This window comes from Triturus cristatus, chromosome 8, assembly GCF_964204655.1.
Source record: "Triturus cristatus chromosome 8, aTriCri1.1, whole genome shotgun sequence".
NCBI classification, from domain to species: Eukaryota; Metazoa; Chordata; class Amphibia; order Caudata; family Salamandridae; genus Triturus; species Triturus cristatus.
The window spans coordinates 222,059,040-222,078,687 of record NC_140591.1 but is presented as its reverse complement, the minus strand read 5'-3'; positions in this window follow the sequence as shown (position 1 = coordinate 222,078,687).

Sequence of the window (19,648 nt, the reverse complement as noted above, 5' to 3'; positions counted from 1 at the left end):
CCGTGAAAGAGAAGGACCCCGTCCGCCCCACTTTACTATCTGAGGGAGGACCTCGCCCACCCCTCTGGGCTCCCAGGAGCGGGTCGTCACCCACCTACCCGCATGCAGGGCTCCCTCCTGGAAAAGACTCGGTCCTCCTGAAAAGGTTCTTTTGGTGCAGACCATGCCCATCCTGCAGCCCTCACTTGGCTCATAGGGGAGGGATCGCCTATCAGCTGGGCTCTGAAAGGATCTCTCGAACCCCCTCCGCTCCAGGACAGAGAGGAAGGACCACCGGTCGCCTTCAGGCACTGGTTGTGTCTGCCCCACATCTCCCGGGAGCGGATCCCCGCTCGCCCCACTGCCAGGAGCATGATGGCCGCAGCCGCCTTGAAGGCACTAAAGAGTGACAAAGTGGACAAGGCGCAGGCTCTGGCCCGCAGCTGCGACGGGCGGCCGGACTTCCAGCCCTGCGACGGGCTCTCCATGTGTGCCACGCACAGCCACAGGAAGTGCTTCCGCCTGCACTGGTGCTGCCACCTGGGCTGGTGCCACTGTAAGTACTTAGTGCCGTCTCTGGTAGGGATTTGTTTGGTTTGGGGGCGCGCATTGGGCCACAGATAAAACTGGAGGAGCCACTTTCAAAGGAAGATTATGTGGAAAGTGTGCGTGTGTGTATGATTGTTGCACGGCGAGGTGTGTATCTTCACGTGATGCTCCTGGCACGGAGCAACAGCCCACATCTGTGGTGATGGAGCACACGGGACTAGGACACATAGAACTGGGATATGGGTCCCACCATACCTCACTCTAGGGTACCCGTCTGAGCCACAATACGCGTGCAGGCTGGCTGCACCCAGGGCGCTCTGAGGGTTCTCTCCCCAGCTTTCAACTTTTGGCCCATATTCTAAGTCTCTGAGATAAATATTGCTATACAGTATCGGAACGACATTTCCCACTTTCAAAGACAGAGCTAGACTGCGCAGAACAAGTGTTTCATGTGCATGAGAGGCGCATGCGGAGGTTAGGGAGGCGGGCACTCTGCCTCTGCGCCTCATTCCAGTGCATCTCTCTCCTCCACTCCTGCTCTTCGCAGGCGGCACAGAGCTCACAACACCACCTCCTTTCTCTGGCATTGCATCCCCGGCATGCATATGGCGCGAGAGCTCGCCGAAAAGCAAATCTGCCACTGTGATTGAAGTATGAAAATAATCTCTTTTCTGGGCAGTGGACCAAACTATAAAAACAGATCAGATGCAGCTGCTCTGCGAGCGAAATATACTGACAGAACAGGGTTGTGGGGGTGTAAAAGCAGGCTTCAGCATCACACAATTATTATTCATGTTTGCAGGGTTGCAAGTGTGTACGGGTTCAAAGCAATTTATGTCCGCGCACCTCCATGTTATTCCACCACCTCCACAGAATTACACGTGTAAACGAACATTGGGTGTGCGATTGTTTTTGCATGCCTTGCCCTCAGATGATATCTTGTGATATATGTAAACTCTGCCTCTGGGTGCCCTGCCGGGTCCACCCCTTGCGTAATCTGTACCAGCAGCAGAAAAAAGAAGGTGAGGGTGGGAACCGGGGAGGGAGGGAACCACACAGCAAAACAAATATATAGAAGTGTCTATAGGGGCATGAATTCCTTGCCTTATGGGTTTTTTCTCCTACCTGGCTGCCAAGACGTGGAACTCCCTCCCCATCCACCTCCGCCTGACCCAAGACCACCTCTCCTTCAGGAAGCAACTCAAGACCTGGCTGTTCGAGCAGTAGCGGACCCCCCACCCCCAAGCGCCTTGAGACCCTCCGGGTGAGTAGCGCGCTATACAAATGCTTGATTGATTGATTGATTGAGGTATTGGCTGCAAGGAAGTGGTTGGCAGCAGTGCACTAGGTTTGGGTGAATGGTTGTTTTTTTCAATTATTTTATGTGTTTTTTGGTTGGTTCCAGGGAAATGTCAGCGTAACAGCAGTAACGTGAGCCACAGCCCAGCGTCAGAGCAGCCCCAATGCAATCAGTCGCAGGGAAAATTTGCATTCATTAGTGAGTGCACAGGAAATAGGATTTTTAATGGAACGGTGGAGTGAGATGGAGAGATTTTCTTTTAAAGGCGAGATTGATAGGCTAATGGGGAAAAACTTTAATAGAATAACAGAATGCAGCATTAGACTGTCTACCACTCCCCAAACCCCTCAAGTAACCCCCAAGTCTGAAACCAACCTGCCATTCGGTTCACAGACGCCACAACATAGGTTGGCGGGAAGTAAACAATTCGGTTATGGGCAAACAAATAACATCCTCCCAACATTTTCTTTCACCCCCATCTCCCCTTGGACGAAAGCGCCCCGTTCTCTAGTCCACTAATGCACTCCGATGTTTATTACACAAACAACTGCTGTCCCCTGTGCTGTCTCCTCCTCCGCCCCCCCCCCATTTTATGATTCATGGTGTTCGTGCCTGTATGACAACCCTGCTCTAAAAAGATAAATAAATAAAAAAACTATTTCAGCGCTGGAAGGCTGAAAAAAGTTTAGGCGGTTGGAAAAAAAGAACACGACTCCACTAATTTAATATGACAAACCCTAGTGATGAATATACTACTATACAAACTCGAGATGTCTTTTCTCTCGCCCTCCCTCTCTCTGCGAAATGTAACTGTGAGTTAATGTTCCTCGGCGAAAGTAGAAGCCCACACTGGTATGGTTAATGGCTTGGGTATTAGCTGGTCCTAACGATGCATACAAACACACGCGTCTCTGTGGGCTGCGAGCAAAATCTATGGCGCAGTGTCCGTCTGGAGCTGTAACCAAGGAGAAAAGGCACAACTTGGCTGCTCTGCACCACTTCCTACTTCAGGGGAGCTTTTAAAAACAAGCATTAAAAATGCAATAGGTCTTGCATTTTCTTAAGTTAAAGCCATTTGCTTTGCTGTACAATACCATTAGCAAACCAAATGGCTTTAACTTAATCAAAGGCGAGACCTATTGCATTTTCAATGTTTGTTCTTATTGGTTGAAGGAGATACAAATATCAAGCCTACTCGACTACGTTTAAGCTTTAGGGCTTCAGTTTTGGTAAAATGAGTCTCCTGAAGTAAGACTAAATTAGGATTGGACCTGCTCAAATGGGATAGTACTCTCTGTCTTTCAACAGGATTCATGAATCCTTTCAAGTTCTATGTAATTACTTTGAATGTATCAACAAATGTAGAATATAAAATCTTATGAGGGCTATTCAATATCCAAGAGAGTTACAATAAAAGCAATAAATGCAAAAATGAAATAATACGTGGAAAATACAGTAAAGATGAGGGGGAAAAGGAGAAGCGGGGAAATTACTGAAATAAAGAGAAGGAAAAAACAAGGGACAACCAGAAAAGACAGTACATGTAAAAAATAATTATGAATGAACATACATACCTGAAAAAGAGACAAAAGGAAAAATAAGAATGGGGTGGTGAAGAAACAAGTGAGGACGGCACAGCCAACAGGGGAAGACTACCCAACACAGGAGAACGATGTACAATCAGGAGCGGACCATATGGGGTAGACAAACATTGCATATCTGTAGGAACAAAGAAAGAAATATCAATGACTAATGAATAACATCATATAGAACAGTTCCTGCATAATAACAATTCAAGAATAGAATAAAGGCATGTCAAAACAAGATTTAGTGCATGGATGGACCAGCTTTATCCATGTTAGCTGTTATTTGAGTGTCAATTAATTTTTTAAGTTTAGCTGGATCTTCATATGAGATGGTAATATTCTGAAAGGTGACCTTGAAGAGGCAAGGATGGAAAAGACCATATTGGGCACCGAAAGTGTGTAATGCAGGGCAAAGATTGAGAAACTATTTTTTTCTGTTAGCTGTGGCGTTCAAAACAACTTAAGATATGAAGATCTTCTTACCCGACCAAATAAGTTGTCATTTAGATTTGTAAGCATTGCAGACCTTCAATAAATCAGTGAATTCTAGAAAAAGAATGATGACTCTTCTAGGCTTAGCAGAGGATGCAGAGGTGAAAAGGTGAGTACCCAATCTGTGAGCTCTGTGGATATTGAGCATGGAAAAGGTAAATACAACAACTTTGGCAGAAAGGAAGTGAAAAAAGTGACAGGGTCAGCGCCTTCAATTCCTTCAGGAAGACCGTAAATATGAAGGTAAAAACACATTAACACTCACTCGTCCATTCATATCTCGTCTTCTTCTTGAGAAGGTTATGTAACACTGCAGTCTTACTGGCAAATTGCAGTACAAATGTGGCATAAAATTCAACTAATCCTAAATAGGGCCTGAGTTGATCCCTATCTCCAGGTGATGGTGCATCTTCAATAGCCTTCAAATTTTTCAATTTGGGTTTGACTTCATCGGCAGACACGTGGTACCCTAAATAGTCTACACCAGACTGGGCAAATTTGCATTTGTCTTTCCTCAATGTCATGGCACGTTTCCTCAAAATATCCAAAACCATTCTCACTCTCGCATCATGCTCTCCGTTATCTTTGCCATATATCAAAATGTTGTCTTGAAAACAGGTTACCCTTTTCATACCTTTAAACAAAATTTCCATGACCCTTTGAAACGCAGAAGATGCTGATGCCAACCCAAAGAGCATGCAGATGTAGCAGAAGGCATCCTGTGGTGTAATGAATGAGGTTAAATGTTTAGAATCATGGTCCAGCTCCACTTGGTGATACGCTGCCGACATGTCAATTGATGTAAACACCGCAGCATAATATAAAGTGGCCAACAATTCATTGATAAAAGGGGAAGGTAGGTAGTAGTTGTCCCTAAGAGGGAAGAAACCGCACAATCAATCAATAATACGTGTTGGTAGCGTGCCACAAAAGTGTGAATAAGTCAATCGATAAAATCAGGCCGGCGTGCTGTAGCAGCTTAAAACACCTACTACCCAAAGGTGCTATTAGCACGTTAGCAAATTAACATGCATGCAAATATCCAAAGAACAAAGCTGTTGCAGCACACCACTTATTCAATCTAATAATCCAAAAACAGTACTGAATGTATGATGTTTACTCTTTCCAGCCTTGAAAAAGTCTAGAATTAGATGAAACACGTGTCAACAAGATCTCGTGCTGGGAGTATCTAAAAGAAATATTTTTAAAAAAAGATCAAAAACCAACAAATAAATTCTTTCGACTATCTGAATCTTCTGTATACCTGATGTCTCATTTGATTGCCTTCATAAACTTGTTTACGGAATTGCATTAGAACACGGACCTTTATATTACCTATCCAGTACTGTTTTTCGAATATTAGATTTAATAAGTGGTGTGCTGCAACAGCTTTGTTCTTTGGATATTAACATTTCATTGATATTTGGCAAAGGTTGGCGATCGACCCAAATGTTGCGATTAAGATCGCGGAGGTCCACACACAAATGCAGAGACTTGTCTGGCTTGCGCGCCAAAACGATTGGAGACAACCACTCAGAACCTTCGAAGGGTTCAATAATCGACATCGCACATAACTTATCAAGCTCCTATTTCAATTTCTGTCTGAGACACAAAGGTACTTTCCTAGATTTGTGAACGACCGGAACAGCATTACTTTTTAATAATAGGAATGTTTGAAACCTCATAACTTACCCAAATGGTCACACAATACCTAATTGACCCATTTTGAGGCTTCAACACCCTGCTCCCCTGCAACAGCATTTAAACTTGGATTTATCAAATGATGCTTAGTCCTAACTCAGGATGGTTGGGTTCCAAGATTATGTTGAGGTCACCTTGGCAGTCCCAACCCAACAAATTTGATCCATTTTTTACAACAAATACATTAGTGTTGATATATTTATCATAAAACTTTAAACCGGCCTTAAATTTGCCAACACCTTCCACTCTTTTCCCACCATAAGCAAACAACTTAATGTCAGTTGATTCTAACACAACATCACAGAATTTGGAAAAATCACTCTTGCATAATAGAGTAACAGGAGAACCTAAATCCGCCATAATGTTCACACTGTGGTCGTTAACTAAGAGGCTACAAAGCGGAGGTTTCCTCTTCCCAACTTGTTTGATGACTAGACAACTGTCATTAACCTGTGCTGACTCTTCCTCACTAATCATTAAGAGATAACCTTCTCCACTCATACTTCCAGTGTCAGCATCATTTTTGCACATAGCACTTACAGCTTGCTTGCTTTGATTACTTGCTCTGCAAATACGAGACAAATTACCATATATCCACATTTGAAGCAAATTTGATTCAAATCTTGTCAATGTTTGAAATTTCCCAAATGTGATCTACTACCACATCTGTAGGAAACAAAGTCTTTATCCAAATTCAGCGAGGACCCCCTGTTTTACAAATTTGAAATTTTGACTCTTAGTTTTATCACCCCCACTTTTTCGTATGGCATTTACTTCCTTGCATTCTAATTTAGAGCGACCAGCAGCCAACTCTTTCGTGCAAATATCAGATTGTTCAATGCTTCTTGCAATTTTCAATGCTAGTTCCAAGCCAGGATCCTCACTAGCTAATAACCGCTCTTGAATTCTTCTATTGCATGTTTTTTCAATTAGTTGATCTCAAATTATTTCCTCCTTCAAGTCTCGATATTTACAGTTTCAGGACAAAGTACATAAAGCTGAAACGAAATCGTCGATTGATTTGCCAAGAAGTTGTGCCTGTTGTAAAAACCTATGTCTCGCTAATACCACATTCTTTTTAAGAGAGAATCTTTTACCCAAAGTTTGAATTATTGATGCATGTTCATCAACAATAGGTTCAGCATCATCCTCACCACTGGGAAGTACATGTACATGTACAGTTTCAATGTGCAACGTTTTTAAAATTGACCTGCCCTCATGACCTAAGTTGTACACTAATAGCGCTTTTTGCTTTTTGGACGTGAAGGTGTCACCATCTATAGCATCAAGATAGGCTTCAAAAGCCTCACGCCATTGTACCAAATTTAACGGTGGAGAACCAGGATATGCCAGAAAAGGAGGTGGCGGAGATATTCCCTCCATGACTCTATATGCACGCATGATGAGTTGCTGTCACCAATAAGCGCTAAATCAAACAAAGGAAGTCAGTGACTGCACACAGGATGAAAAGTTAGGCAAAATTGCAGGAAATGTAAGATGTGCCTTTTACTGACTTGTGCAGATGGAGAAGTCACATGAAATAAGTAGGTGTGCCTATGGTATGACCAATTAACGGTCCTAAAAGTTGACAGGCAATGACATTGGGTGTGCCTGTCACCGTACACAATATAGTATCTAAAAGATAGCCGCCAGAAGTACGATGACGTCCTCCCAGCTGGCCTTGAGGTTAACAGGCAAAGACTATAGGTGTGCCTGTTACCGTATATACAACAAAATACCTTCAAGATGGCAGCCGCATGTACAGCGGTGGCGTCCTCCCAGTAGGCATGATCCTCCTACTACGAGGAGACTGCTGACGTGGAACAGTGATATGCGCACAGCCGCGCGTACACCCGCTACCAGCACAAGCTCGGATTGCATGCTTCACAACTAGCTCAGATCGCGTGCTCTCCCACGAGCTCGTATGGGTGATCTTCAACCGGATCACAGCGGTGATCCCAAACTGCCTCACCAATTCTCTTGCAAATGCCGGAGACACAGCAAGCAACGGCGCAAGAATTGTCCTGGAACTGGTGGAGATCAAAGGGCAGAAGAGGCCAACACACCGGGGCGCAGGAATCAGCCTTCGAAGAAAGTAGGAAACAGGATCCGGGAAGAGCAAAGGCAGCACGGTGGAGATGGACAGGCTGACAGCCCGCTCGTCGCCACTGAAAGGATGTCCAGACTCAGTCGGAAGGGTAGTAAAAATCTTTAATGTCCGTCAGCCATCCACTTCAGGCAGCAACTGCCGCCCACAGAATCCCCTATCCTGAACATTCCCATTCCATTCTAGACCCCACAGTTGTGATCTGGGGACCATCACAGACAGGTAATCTATCTGAAGGATGTTTAGCACTGGATGAAGCTCAGTTGGCTCTGATCTGGGGACCCTCCTAGACAGGGAAACTGTCTAAAGCAGAGGTCTTCAAACTTTTTTGTGCTGAGCCCTCCTACGCAAAATATTCTGAAGTCGGGCCCCCCTCCAAAACTTTATGGCAAGGACTGAAGGGGATGAAGGGACATGGGTGAGCGCAGGGGTTTGGGCTTGAGATCATTTCAGGGGTACTTTTTCTGCAGCTCATAATGTACTTATAATAGAGTAAATGCTTGAAACAAAAACAGAAATTGATCAACAAACACGGCTCCCCATAATTGGGGGTGCTGTAAGCCCCTCACACTCCTAGGTCACAATGCAACACCACCTGCTTCACTAATGATAGCTGCATTCCTGTGGCAGCAGTCTTGTGTGCTTCTTTCACCCATTCCCCACCATGGCTGCCCATCACTCCAGTCTTGACATAGGCTCTCTATCCCTTTCACAAAAAAAATAGCTCCCACACATTTTCTCCCCCCTGCAGCAATGGTTCACTCTGCTCTAATGATAGCAAGGAATATGAGCCCTCTTGTCCCTTTTGTAAAGACACCTATGCGCTACCCATGGAATGCCCCCTTGATGCATACTATCCAATGCAAATCCTGACTTGATTTGGATAGTAAATCCCAGCATAATTCTTTGCATCAGGTTTGCATTACAAAAGTAAAACAAACCTGTTGCAAAGCATTAGTAAATCTGAGTTTTAGAGCAGCGCTGCATAGCCTTGCATTACGTTTGGGTGCAATCCAGACCAAATCGTGATTTGCGCTGGATTGTAAATTACAACATACTTTGCGTCAGGCCTGTGTTAAAAAAGTAACACAAACCTGATACAAAGTCTTTGTAAATCTGGGCCTAAATCATTTGCTGCAGCCTGTCTTATGCTGTTTGTAATGAAATTGGTAAGATAATGACACATTCACAGTTCTGTCTAGCAAAGACCTTGCAGCACTATAAAAACACAAGTCACTATTCCCCACTACACCAAGCAGGTTTCAATTCTGTTACTCTCTGGTCACACACACTGACCTTTGCAGAGATCGTACTTGCCAACTGAGATTTCATCCTGTAAGGGTGCATTGCCACTGATTAATTTGCATTTGTTTTTAATCTAAAGTGCGTGCATTATTTTATATGCAGTTAACATGAAGTTTAAAAATACACATCAAACAAGCTACTGAACATTTAGTTTTTTGCCTGCTGGTATTTGACCCTGCCACCACAATGACTGACTTCTGCCCCCTGAGACTTGAACTTACAGTTCCCTTCCTTTTTTATGCCCTATAGCTGCATGTAAACGAGGACAGCCCGGAAACAGGACAAATGATCAAGTTGGGCTTCCAGGCCATCTTCATTTACAAGTCTTTACTGAGACATTTGTGCCCCCGCTGGGAATGCATCCACGGACCCCAAGGAGGGCGCGTCCCCCCAGTTTGAAGACCTCTGGTTTAAAGGATGTTTGGCACTGGTTGAAGCTCATTTGCTTGTGATCTGGGGACCCTCACATACAGAGAAACAGTCTGAAGCATCTTTAGCACAGGAGGAAGCTCATTTGTCTGTTATCCACAGCAGGGTTCTCCAAAGTTGGTCCTGGAGGGATGGATCAATGCCAGACTTTTAGCATATCCTTATTTAGATAAATGTAGTTATGTTAAAACTCTGGCGTGAATCCGGCCCTCCAGGACCGACTTTGGAGAACCCTCATCTAGAGACCCACAGATGAGGCAACCTGTTTGGTGAATGAGGGTCGGGAATGCCCAAGAAATGGACTAAAGTTTGACGATGCAGGAACGAATTTCGAGGTTTTATCTGTGATTCGTCTGGTCCAAGCACTGAGCATTAATCTATGTCTGAAAACCTGCCATTAAGTTAAACTATTGTCCACGTCATGGGTGAGGTAGGACGAAACGTTCCTATTTATGTATGCTGAGATGTTATTACCGTTTTTGAGTATGTCAGTGCGTGGCCAGATTTACTTTGTCTTTTATACTAGAATAACAAGAAAAAGATTTATTTAAAAAAAAGCACTGTATGAAGCTCAGTTGATAGAGAAAACAGACTTCTGGGGCATATCATCAAGCGGCAATAATCTTAACGCCCTATCAACAAGGCAGAGCTAACATGCATCAGTGCATGTTAGCTGCCGAATTCCCAACGTCTGGCATCTCAGCGATAAACATCGCTAATTAGATGCAAAGTAGGCATGGCTGGGAAAACAATATGGGAAATTATCGCTAAGGTAGCTTCGCCATATCAACAAAGAGCCTTAGCGATAATAATCATCGCGTTAAATATGCCTTAATGCAGGAATTTAACATCTGTTAAATTCCTGACGAAGGCATACCTAACATGGGAGGTGGATTATGGATTATGGTGATACGACCACAGGGTCGTATCACCAAGGCTATCGCTGTTTTGAGTGCAACATCGCTGGTTTTCCAGCGATGTTGGCCCATTTTCCTGGATATCGCTGGAATATTATCGCCCTGGAGTAACGCGCTGTTAATAACGCGCTAACCAGGCGAGAAATTCCAGCGATAGACGGCGATAAATATAAAAGCGCTGAGCGCGCTTTGCGATATTTATTGCTGTCTGTTGCTGATATTCCCCTCAACTTCTGGTCTGAGAGGATTTCTCTCCATACATTTCAGTTGTTCAGGTTCTTTGGTCCCATCCAGAGAGTCATTGTATAAGACACACTACCGGGGAGTTGTGTTTACCAATAACCTCTCATCCACATCCCGGTCAGATGCCGGAGGCCGTACCTTTCATCTAGCCAGTCCAACGATGGCGCTTGGGACTACCCAAATGTTTCCCATCCTTTGCCAGAGTGATAGCTGGAAGTATCTCAGACCCCCTGGAACAAACCGTGCATGCATGGAGGGTTGCTTATGCCAGAAGATATGCTGTGAGCAGTGAAACAGTAAGTACAAACCCATGAAGGGAGGCATGAAGCCATTATCGATGTTCTGTCAGGGTCGGCCAACTGCACACCCTCCAGATGAACCGCCATATAAAATACACTAAAATACAAGTTTAACGATGTTGTTTGTCAGTTTAAAACTTTTTCTTATGGTATTGTTATATTACTTCGTTGTATTTTCAAAACTGCTGTTTTAATCCAGGTAAGGCTTTGCAATGAAGAGCACATTGATATTCAACGCTGCACCTTTACCACTTCCTATTTTACACTTTGTGTTTGAATATGCCTAGTTTGAAGGTCATCGGCAATATTCTGGCAGCCCTTTTACAATTTGCTTTAATCACCGTTGTGATAGAAACAGCTGGTTTGGGGGCAGTAAATGAGTTAATGACGTGAAAAGCAAATACGTTGCATCTAAGCACCAGATCGCTTCTGTAAAAAACAGACAGGTGTCAAGTAAATGTAAATCTTTTGCAAATTGTGACAGCTGTTGCATAGCATTCAGACAGATGTTTGTGAAATTCAAACACAAAGATATATTAAGTTTAAAGTCTCAGGAGAGTTGGTAAATGGAGAGCTGCTTTCAAGGAGGAACGCACATGCCTGTAGATGTGAACAACCAGGGCCGGACTGGGAACCAAAACTGGCCCTGGCAAAGTGTTCGGCCGCCCCACCCCACCCCCGCCCGGGGGTTGGGAGTGTGGCCAAGCTCTTTGCAAGGGCCGGTTTTCGGCCGATTTTGTTACAGGGCCGATTTTGCAGCTATGCTGCAAAAACAGCCCTGTAACAAAAACGGCCCAAAGGGGCCCAAAACCAGCCCCCACCCGTGCGACCCACCGGGGGCTTGCCCGGTGCCCGCTACGGCCAGTCTGGCCCTGTGAACAACTCTCTCCGAACAGATGGAACTACCAAAATCCACGCGATTGTCTTTCTTCATTGTCTGATCACGCAGCCATCTTGTTTTCTGTGAAAGTCGGTTTCCTGGTTCCCTCTACCAAAGACACCCCTATCTTGTTCTACAGATGACGGTCTAAGCTCTAGCCTTCCACGGAAAAAGACTAACTCTTACACACCTTTGCTCATTCCTTCTATGCATGCTGAAGTTGCATGCTCTGGCCTGTCGATGAAATAGTCAATCTTACAGGCTCCTGCGTAACTCCCTCAGCCTATGGTATTCATCAGAGCTTCAGTCTCCATACACTGACAGTAAACTGGTGCTTAATTTGTAAGACAATAGGTGCCAGAACCCTTGTCAGAAGGCCATTGCAGCTTCAAGTAAAGTGTCATGGAGTGGCGTGTTGTAGAGTAGAGTGGTGTGGCATACAGTTGAGTGGCGTAGAGTGGTGTGGTATGGAGTCCCATGTCATAGAGTAGATTGGATTGGCATGTTATAGAATGACAAGACTCGAGTAGCGTAGAGCGGAGTGGAGTGGAGTAGATTGGGTAGAGTGACAGAGTGGTGTGACGTAAAGTGGAGTGGAATGTTGTAGGGTGGAGTGGTGTAGAATGCATTGGTGTGGAGTGTACTGACGTAGAGTGGAGTGGTGCAGAGTGGGAAAACGTGCTATAGAGTGCAGTGTCATAGAGTAGATTGTTTCAGAGTGGAGTGAATTGGTGTGGAGTGGCAGAATGTCATGGAGTGGCATATACCAGAGTGGAGTGGCGGAGAAAGGAGTAAAGTAAAGTGGAGTGGGAAGAGGGAGTTGTGTAGAGTGGAGTAGAGTGTTGTAGAGTAGAGTGGCGTCCAGCAGAGTAAACTGTCACAGAGTAGAGTGGCATGCACTTAAGGAGTGGAGTAGACTGGCATGGAGTGAAGTAGAGTGATGTGGCATGGAGTGGTGTGGCGAAGAGTGTCGTTGATTGGAGAGGCACAGAGTTCATGTTCAGGTATAAAACTTCTTGGATATTGTAGGTATGACATTTCAAACCCAAGACTGTATGATACAGATGAAAGCCACCCTAGATCATTTAAACACCAGCAATAACTACACAGTTTAAAATATCCTATTAGCTTTCAAAACTCCGAAAAAACACAACTGCAGTTTTGACTGGAAAATCACCTCATGCAGACTGCGCCACACCACGAGGTACGATATTGCCAGAATGAAGACAAAGAGCAAGATGCAAAAAACAGAATGCAGCCTTTTCCATCTATGGCCACAGAATCTGCAACAACCTCACCAATATCAGACCTGCTCTTAGCTTTTATTTTTTCCTGCTGCTGCAGTGCGGCAGCTTGGCGGGGCCCCAAGAAATACACTTATCTTTCCATGAACGCCAAAATATCAGTCTATTTGTTTATATTAATACGCGTGTTATACCAAAATGGCATAGTAAGGAACAAAGAATAGGTTAGGATAATCGAGGGGCGTGGCCAGACAGCCGACCGTGATGGCCGCACTGCACTGAAGCTCCACCAAGCTCATCCAGCAACCAAACGCTTTCTGCCCTTAAACTAACGTCTGCAGCTTCCTTCAGCTCCTGATCCTGTTACCAGCTATGTGTGGAGAAGACCTGGAGTGATTGCGGACGCCACGAAACGCCATAAACTGGACTTTACCAGGCCCCAAACGGGCTTGGGGCGTGGCCTCTCTCGACTCCCCAGAGCGGCCTTGCATCCTCGGCCTCGCGTATGATCCCTTTGCCGTGAGAGCAGCGACTCCAGGACTTCGATTCGGGACGTTGGCCCGGTGAGTGTGGCGCCCGGTGAGCCTTCCCCCCTCCCCCCACCGTTAAACTTTCTCGGCTCGCTCCGGTTCCTGGCTTGGACCGAAGAGCCAGCATGAGACTTGCATCACTCCCGTAGGTCTCGCACTGACAGGGTCCATGGGAGGGCCAGGGAGACAGCCACCCAGCTGTATGCACTGCGCTGGCAGGGGGAGACATGGCACCTTGGAGTATACCGCCGGCAAGCCGCACCCTGCATTCCCAAATTAGGTGCACAGCGCCCTACGCATGCTACGGACTGAGCTGGGAGATGCCCTGAGGGCCAATTGATAGTCCGTTAGGGGAACACTGTCCGACCGCCATCTTCTATGCCCAGAGCCCTGTAGGAGAAGTACTGGATCTGCAACGGCCTCCATCCCCTTTGATTTTACACTGCAGGCAGCACGTTTAGACCCATTTGGTGTGCGTTCTTGGTCACACCATCAGTTTGCTGTGCCTGACCCTGCCGAGGCTCACTGTAGTTGCTCCATGGCATGCAGTTTATTACCATTGCACTGAAAGTTGCCCCTCACTATTCAAGTTGCATCTGGATGGCCAGCTGGCTTCCCTATATGCATTAGTCACAGGAGTTGAACTTCTTGGCCTGGCATCCCCCCGCCTGCACTGGCTCCCCCTTCTCCACCTGCAGGGCGGAATGGGCCGCAAGTATACCAAACAAAGATTGCTCACATTTGAAAAGCCTGCGGAGAAAACACAGGAGCTAGACACCAACATGGCGGACGGTGGTCAGGGCACGGCCCCTACTATAAACCCGACCGCATCCCAATCTTCCCTCCTGGCGGAATAGAGGGCCGGATTCAGAGCATTGGATGGTAGGTTTGACACGCTCGAAAAGCAACTGGATATGTTCGGCGCCAAAATAGACGTCCATGAGCGTCGACTCGACACGGTGGAGGGGAGGGTGTCCGACCTTGAGGACAGAGCTGCGCAATCCACTAAACATCTGGAGCGCATGGAAGAACTCCTAAAAGAAGTTGCTATCAAGAACGAGGACTTAGAATCTCGCAGTTGGCGCAACAATCTACGCATTCTCGGGGTACCCGAATCCACGAACACTGGTCGCATGGACCTCTTCACAGAAACATTGCTCACCGATCTCTTTGGGAAAGATGCCTTCACCCTGAGATTTGTTGTAGAGCGAGCTCACTGCTCCCTGGGCCCGCGCCCTAATCCCGATTGCCCGCCAAGACCCATCATTGCTAGAATAATGAACTTCTGCGACAGGGACACTGCTATTCGTCTAGCAAGGGAACGCGGTGAGACCATCTGGCAGGGCTCAACAGTTGCACTGTATTCAGACTTCACTGCGATGGTGCAGGAAGCGTGGCAAAAGTACAATGGTGTTAAGGCAACATTGCGGAACTTAGGCCTTGGATACTGACTTTTATATCCAGCTCGCTTACAAGTGGATGTCCACGGCCGTTCTCGTATCTTTGATTCCTACAGCGGTGCAGGAATTCTGCAGGCCCTACAAAAACAACATTAGCCAACAGAAAGAGTCTGGGCCTTGTTCGTCCCCCCCACATAGTGGCTCGTCCGCAAGCGTGGAGCTTTTCTTCACGGAATAGTCCTCCCCACTCATTTTAAGCTGTAGCTTTTCTAGGCTAGATCTCTTCATAGATGCTTAGGCAGAATACGTATCTTTGTTCATTGCTTTACAATGCTGGGAGCTGTCAGGGCATTACCTCACCCCTAGAGTGTTTCTCATGCTATTGGTTCTTTGGATTATAATGCATCAGTCTGTTCATTTACATTTACAATGTGGATATTTACTTGATGCATACGGTTATGGTATGAATGCGTTTGTGCCTTTCGCCGGTTGGCATGAGGCTGGGTGGGGTCAGGGGAATATTCACAGACTTGTTTCTCTAGCTATAGTCTGCACAATGCTTGTTGCTATGTTGAAATGTATTTCTCCACTGATAACATACTGTTTTTTCACATTCCCTGCTTAAATGACTTCGACACTTGACTTACCTGACCGATCTTGCCTGTCCTTGATTACTTGGAATGTCAGGGGCCTCACAACAACAACAAAAAAGGGAAGCAGGTTCTCCATTACTTACAAAGACATGATATTGATGTGGCATTTTTACAGGGAACACACCTCCCGAAGTCTACTGACACTCATTTTGCAGCGAGCTGGGGTCCACACCGTTATTTCTCAAATTTCAGCTCATATGCCAGAGGGCATAGCGATAGTGATACATAAGCGGCTCCCCTTTCGCTTTCACAAGGCCCATTGTGATGTAGATGGCCGCTACACCATAGTCATGGAAAAACTGATGGGCCACAACGTTACACTGGTATGCCTATATGCCCCTAACACTGACAGCCCCGTATTCTTTCACAAACTCCACTCTTTGGTTCTCCGTATGGGCTCTGATCTTATATTAATGGGTGGCGATTACAACCCACTGCTTCACCCTGTTTTAGATAGATCTTCCGCCGCCCCCGACACTAAACCACGTGCACGACGTGCCCTCATAGAAATGTGTGACTCTCTGAATCTGATCGACATTTGCAGACACACATTACTCGGCACAACATGATACATGGACCATATTGGATTACTGGTTATGCTCCCCGGGCTTAGCCACGTGGTACAAGACCACTAAGACACTCCCAAGAACATATTCAGATCACTCCCCGGTGGTGTTGCAGGTTAGCGTCCCTAGGCCTGAGGGTCACGAAAGGCTGTGGCAATTTCCAGGCAGAGCTTTGAATGATGACCTGGTTTTCACTGAGATCAGGGAGGCAATAGTTGAATATTTTGAATTAAACACTGGCTCGGTAGATACCTCGGCAGTACTTTGGGAGGCCTTTAAGGCTTACATTAGGGTGTGTACATTGCCAAGCAAGCAGGAGTTTTGAAAGATCTCAGGGTGACCCTGGCCTGCCTCGAACAGCATCTGGATGCTACTGACAGAGAGCTACTCCACTTCCCTCGCCCAGTGGGTAAATATGCAACCGCTCGCCACTATGGCGAGGGGGGAGCGGTCGGTGCATGCATTGGCTCATCTGCTGCGACCCCCTTATGGTAACTTCTGTATCACAGAACTCAACTCCCTGTCAGGACAACAACTCACTGACACCGCTGACGTTCGGGACGAATTCTTGACACTTTACACTTCCAAGACCACTCATAACTCCGACGAACAGGAAGAATATTTTCCCGAAATTTCCTTGGTATATCTAGAAAAATACATGCAAGATTTTCTGGCCGAACCCTTCTCCTCTGACAAGATAATAAGCGCTATTGAGGCGCTAAACGGATCCACTACACCAGGCCTTGATGGATACACTGGTGACTTTTACAAATCCTAGAAAGACGCACTGGCTCCCAGACTGCTAGAGGTTTACAATGAGGCCCTAGAGCGAAATGAGCTACCGCCCTCGCTCCGAGAAGCTGTGATTGTTTTACTCCCGAAGCCTGGGAAGGATCCTCTTCTCTGTGGTTCGTCCAGACCACTGTCTTTGTTAAATTTAGACTATAAAATCCTGGCAAAGATGATAGCGTTGCGGCTCTCTTTATTACTTGATAGAATAATCACCCCCGCTCAGTCGTGGTTTGTGCCCCATAGATCCACCTCTCTGAATTTAAGAACGCTGTTCGCAGTCTTGCACAGAATTAAGGAGAAAGCCTTTGACTCCCTGGAGTGGCCCTTCTTCCTTTTGGTTATGCTCAGGATGGGAATGCCCATGGGATTCATTAATCTCACTGCTCTCCTGTATAGTAGCCCTACTGCCAGGATCCGTTTAAATGGCATCGTTTCTCGCTCCTTCTCTCTCTCTCTCTCTCTCTCTCTCGGGGCACCAGACAAGGCTGTTTATTCTGGCAATGGACCCCCTCGTTCGCCACTTTCAGAAGAGGCATCTGCAGAGAGGACTCCAGCTCCGTACTGGTCCCCTGCTGGTTTTCCTATATGCGGATGATGTCATTCTATATGTTCGGGACCCGCAGGCAAACCTTGAACCCTTGATAAGGGAAATTATTAGGTTTGGGCGCTTTTCAGGTTTGGAGATAAAGTGGCACAAATCAGTTATATTTCCTCTCACCACAAGCACGACACATTGGGATTGTGAGTTTCCTCTGGAGTGGTGCGATGACTCTACCAAATATTTAGGTATACATCTTCACCTGGACACTGCCCAATAATCCGACTAAATTATGGCCAGGCAGTGCACAAACTCGAGACACAGGTTGAAAAATGGATTCGACTTCCCCTTTCGATTGGTGGCCAGGTTGCTTTAATTAAAATGGTTATCCTCCCCAAATTTCTCTATTTGTTTAATAACATTCCGATACCGCTCCCTAACAGTTTCTTCTTGACAGTATGCACTCTTCTCATTAGGCTTACCTGGGCGGAAATAGAGCCAGGGCCCGTTGGGAGGTTATGACGCTTCCTTATGAAGCGGATTTGGGGCACTCAACCTTCAGTTATATTATTTAGTTGCGCAGTGCTGCTACGCTCACACTTGGTTCCATCCAGGCGCCAGAATCCTGTACTTGCGTCCGGAGGCAGATTTAGTCCTTCCTGACTCTCTAAACATGGTGCTGCCTCGGGGTCTCCCTCGAGACCTTGATGACATGCAAACGGTCTCTACCACCAGCTGGGCCTGGGAAAAACTGATTAGAATCATTAAGGCTCCCATATTATACTCTCCTGAACTCTCGATAATTATGAAAAATTGGATCCCAATCACCGGGGAAAGACTGGTGCAAAAAACGCTCTCCAAATATGACATAGGTAACGTCGGGGACTTGTCACTGGTGGACAGGTTTTCTCTATAGCTGAGGAAGACAGATTCAGTGAGGCAACGTTTTTGGATCGGTTCATTCTTAATCGGGTAAGATCAGCAATGAGGCTGCTGCGACCGGGATTCCCACTTGAGCCGGAACCATTCACTCCACTCTCTATAGTTCTTGAGTGCAAAGGGGGAGAACATCTCATTTCTAAACTATACGAGGCATGCACTGACATCATCCCGACTGATGATTCCAATATTCGTGAGAAAGGGAAGGCTGATCTGGGACACTCGATCCTGGATGACCAATGGACTGCGTGCTGTTTGCAGACTAAGGAAATTTCCTTAAACAGCCGGCACAAGCTGGTACACTTTAAGTTTTTGTGTAGACTTTATGTAACTCCAGAGAAAATTCACAAGATTGATCCAAACAGAACCCACTTTTGTTTGAAATGTGGGGCCCCACACGTGGATTTTGTACACCTCACATGGACTTGCGGTAAAGTCAGAACATACTGGGTAGAAATATTTCGCACATTGGGATACATGGTGGAGATGGACATTACACCCTCTCCCGAGGTCGCGATGATGGGCTATGTGGTTAATTTTCCAAAGGGGATCTGCAAATTCATTGCTTTGGGGCTGCTGTTGGCTAAGAGGGAGATTGCACTAAAGTGGGGAAAAAAGTCTGCCCCAACATTACAGAGTTGGTTAAAGAGCCTTAACTGTTGTAATACTAATAGCAAACTGTACTGCAACACCCTACCCAGATCATCTCGACCAAAAGACATCTGGGGTCCTCTAAAAAACTATGTAGCTGCATCACGGTCCCCTAATACCTCACAACAGGAACATGGGATTGTCCCAGCTGGAGTGGGCTGAACACGATGTGTGCACTAACTTGATTGATCTGAAAATTAGTGAAATGTTTGTATTTAGAAGCTACTTTGCGGGTCCTGGTGTAGCCTGTTGGATACATTCAAATGGACGGGGTGGTGGGTTGGAGGAGTGATGCTGTCATTTATCATAATTTGCAGTGGTTGCCAAACATGTCAGATAGTGGGGATGTAAATTACTGTTGTCTATATTTCAAACAATGTTATGTAATTAGCAATGTGTATCAACTTACTCAATGTATTTATTTGGGAAACCGATAAATAAAGTTTAAAAAAAAAAGTTAGGCTAGTAGAAGAAAATGTAGATTCAATCAAAGAAATGGTAGGATGAAAAATGGGAGAAGTAAAAAGAGGGGATTTAGACGAGAAAGA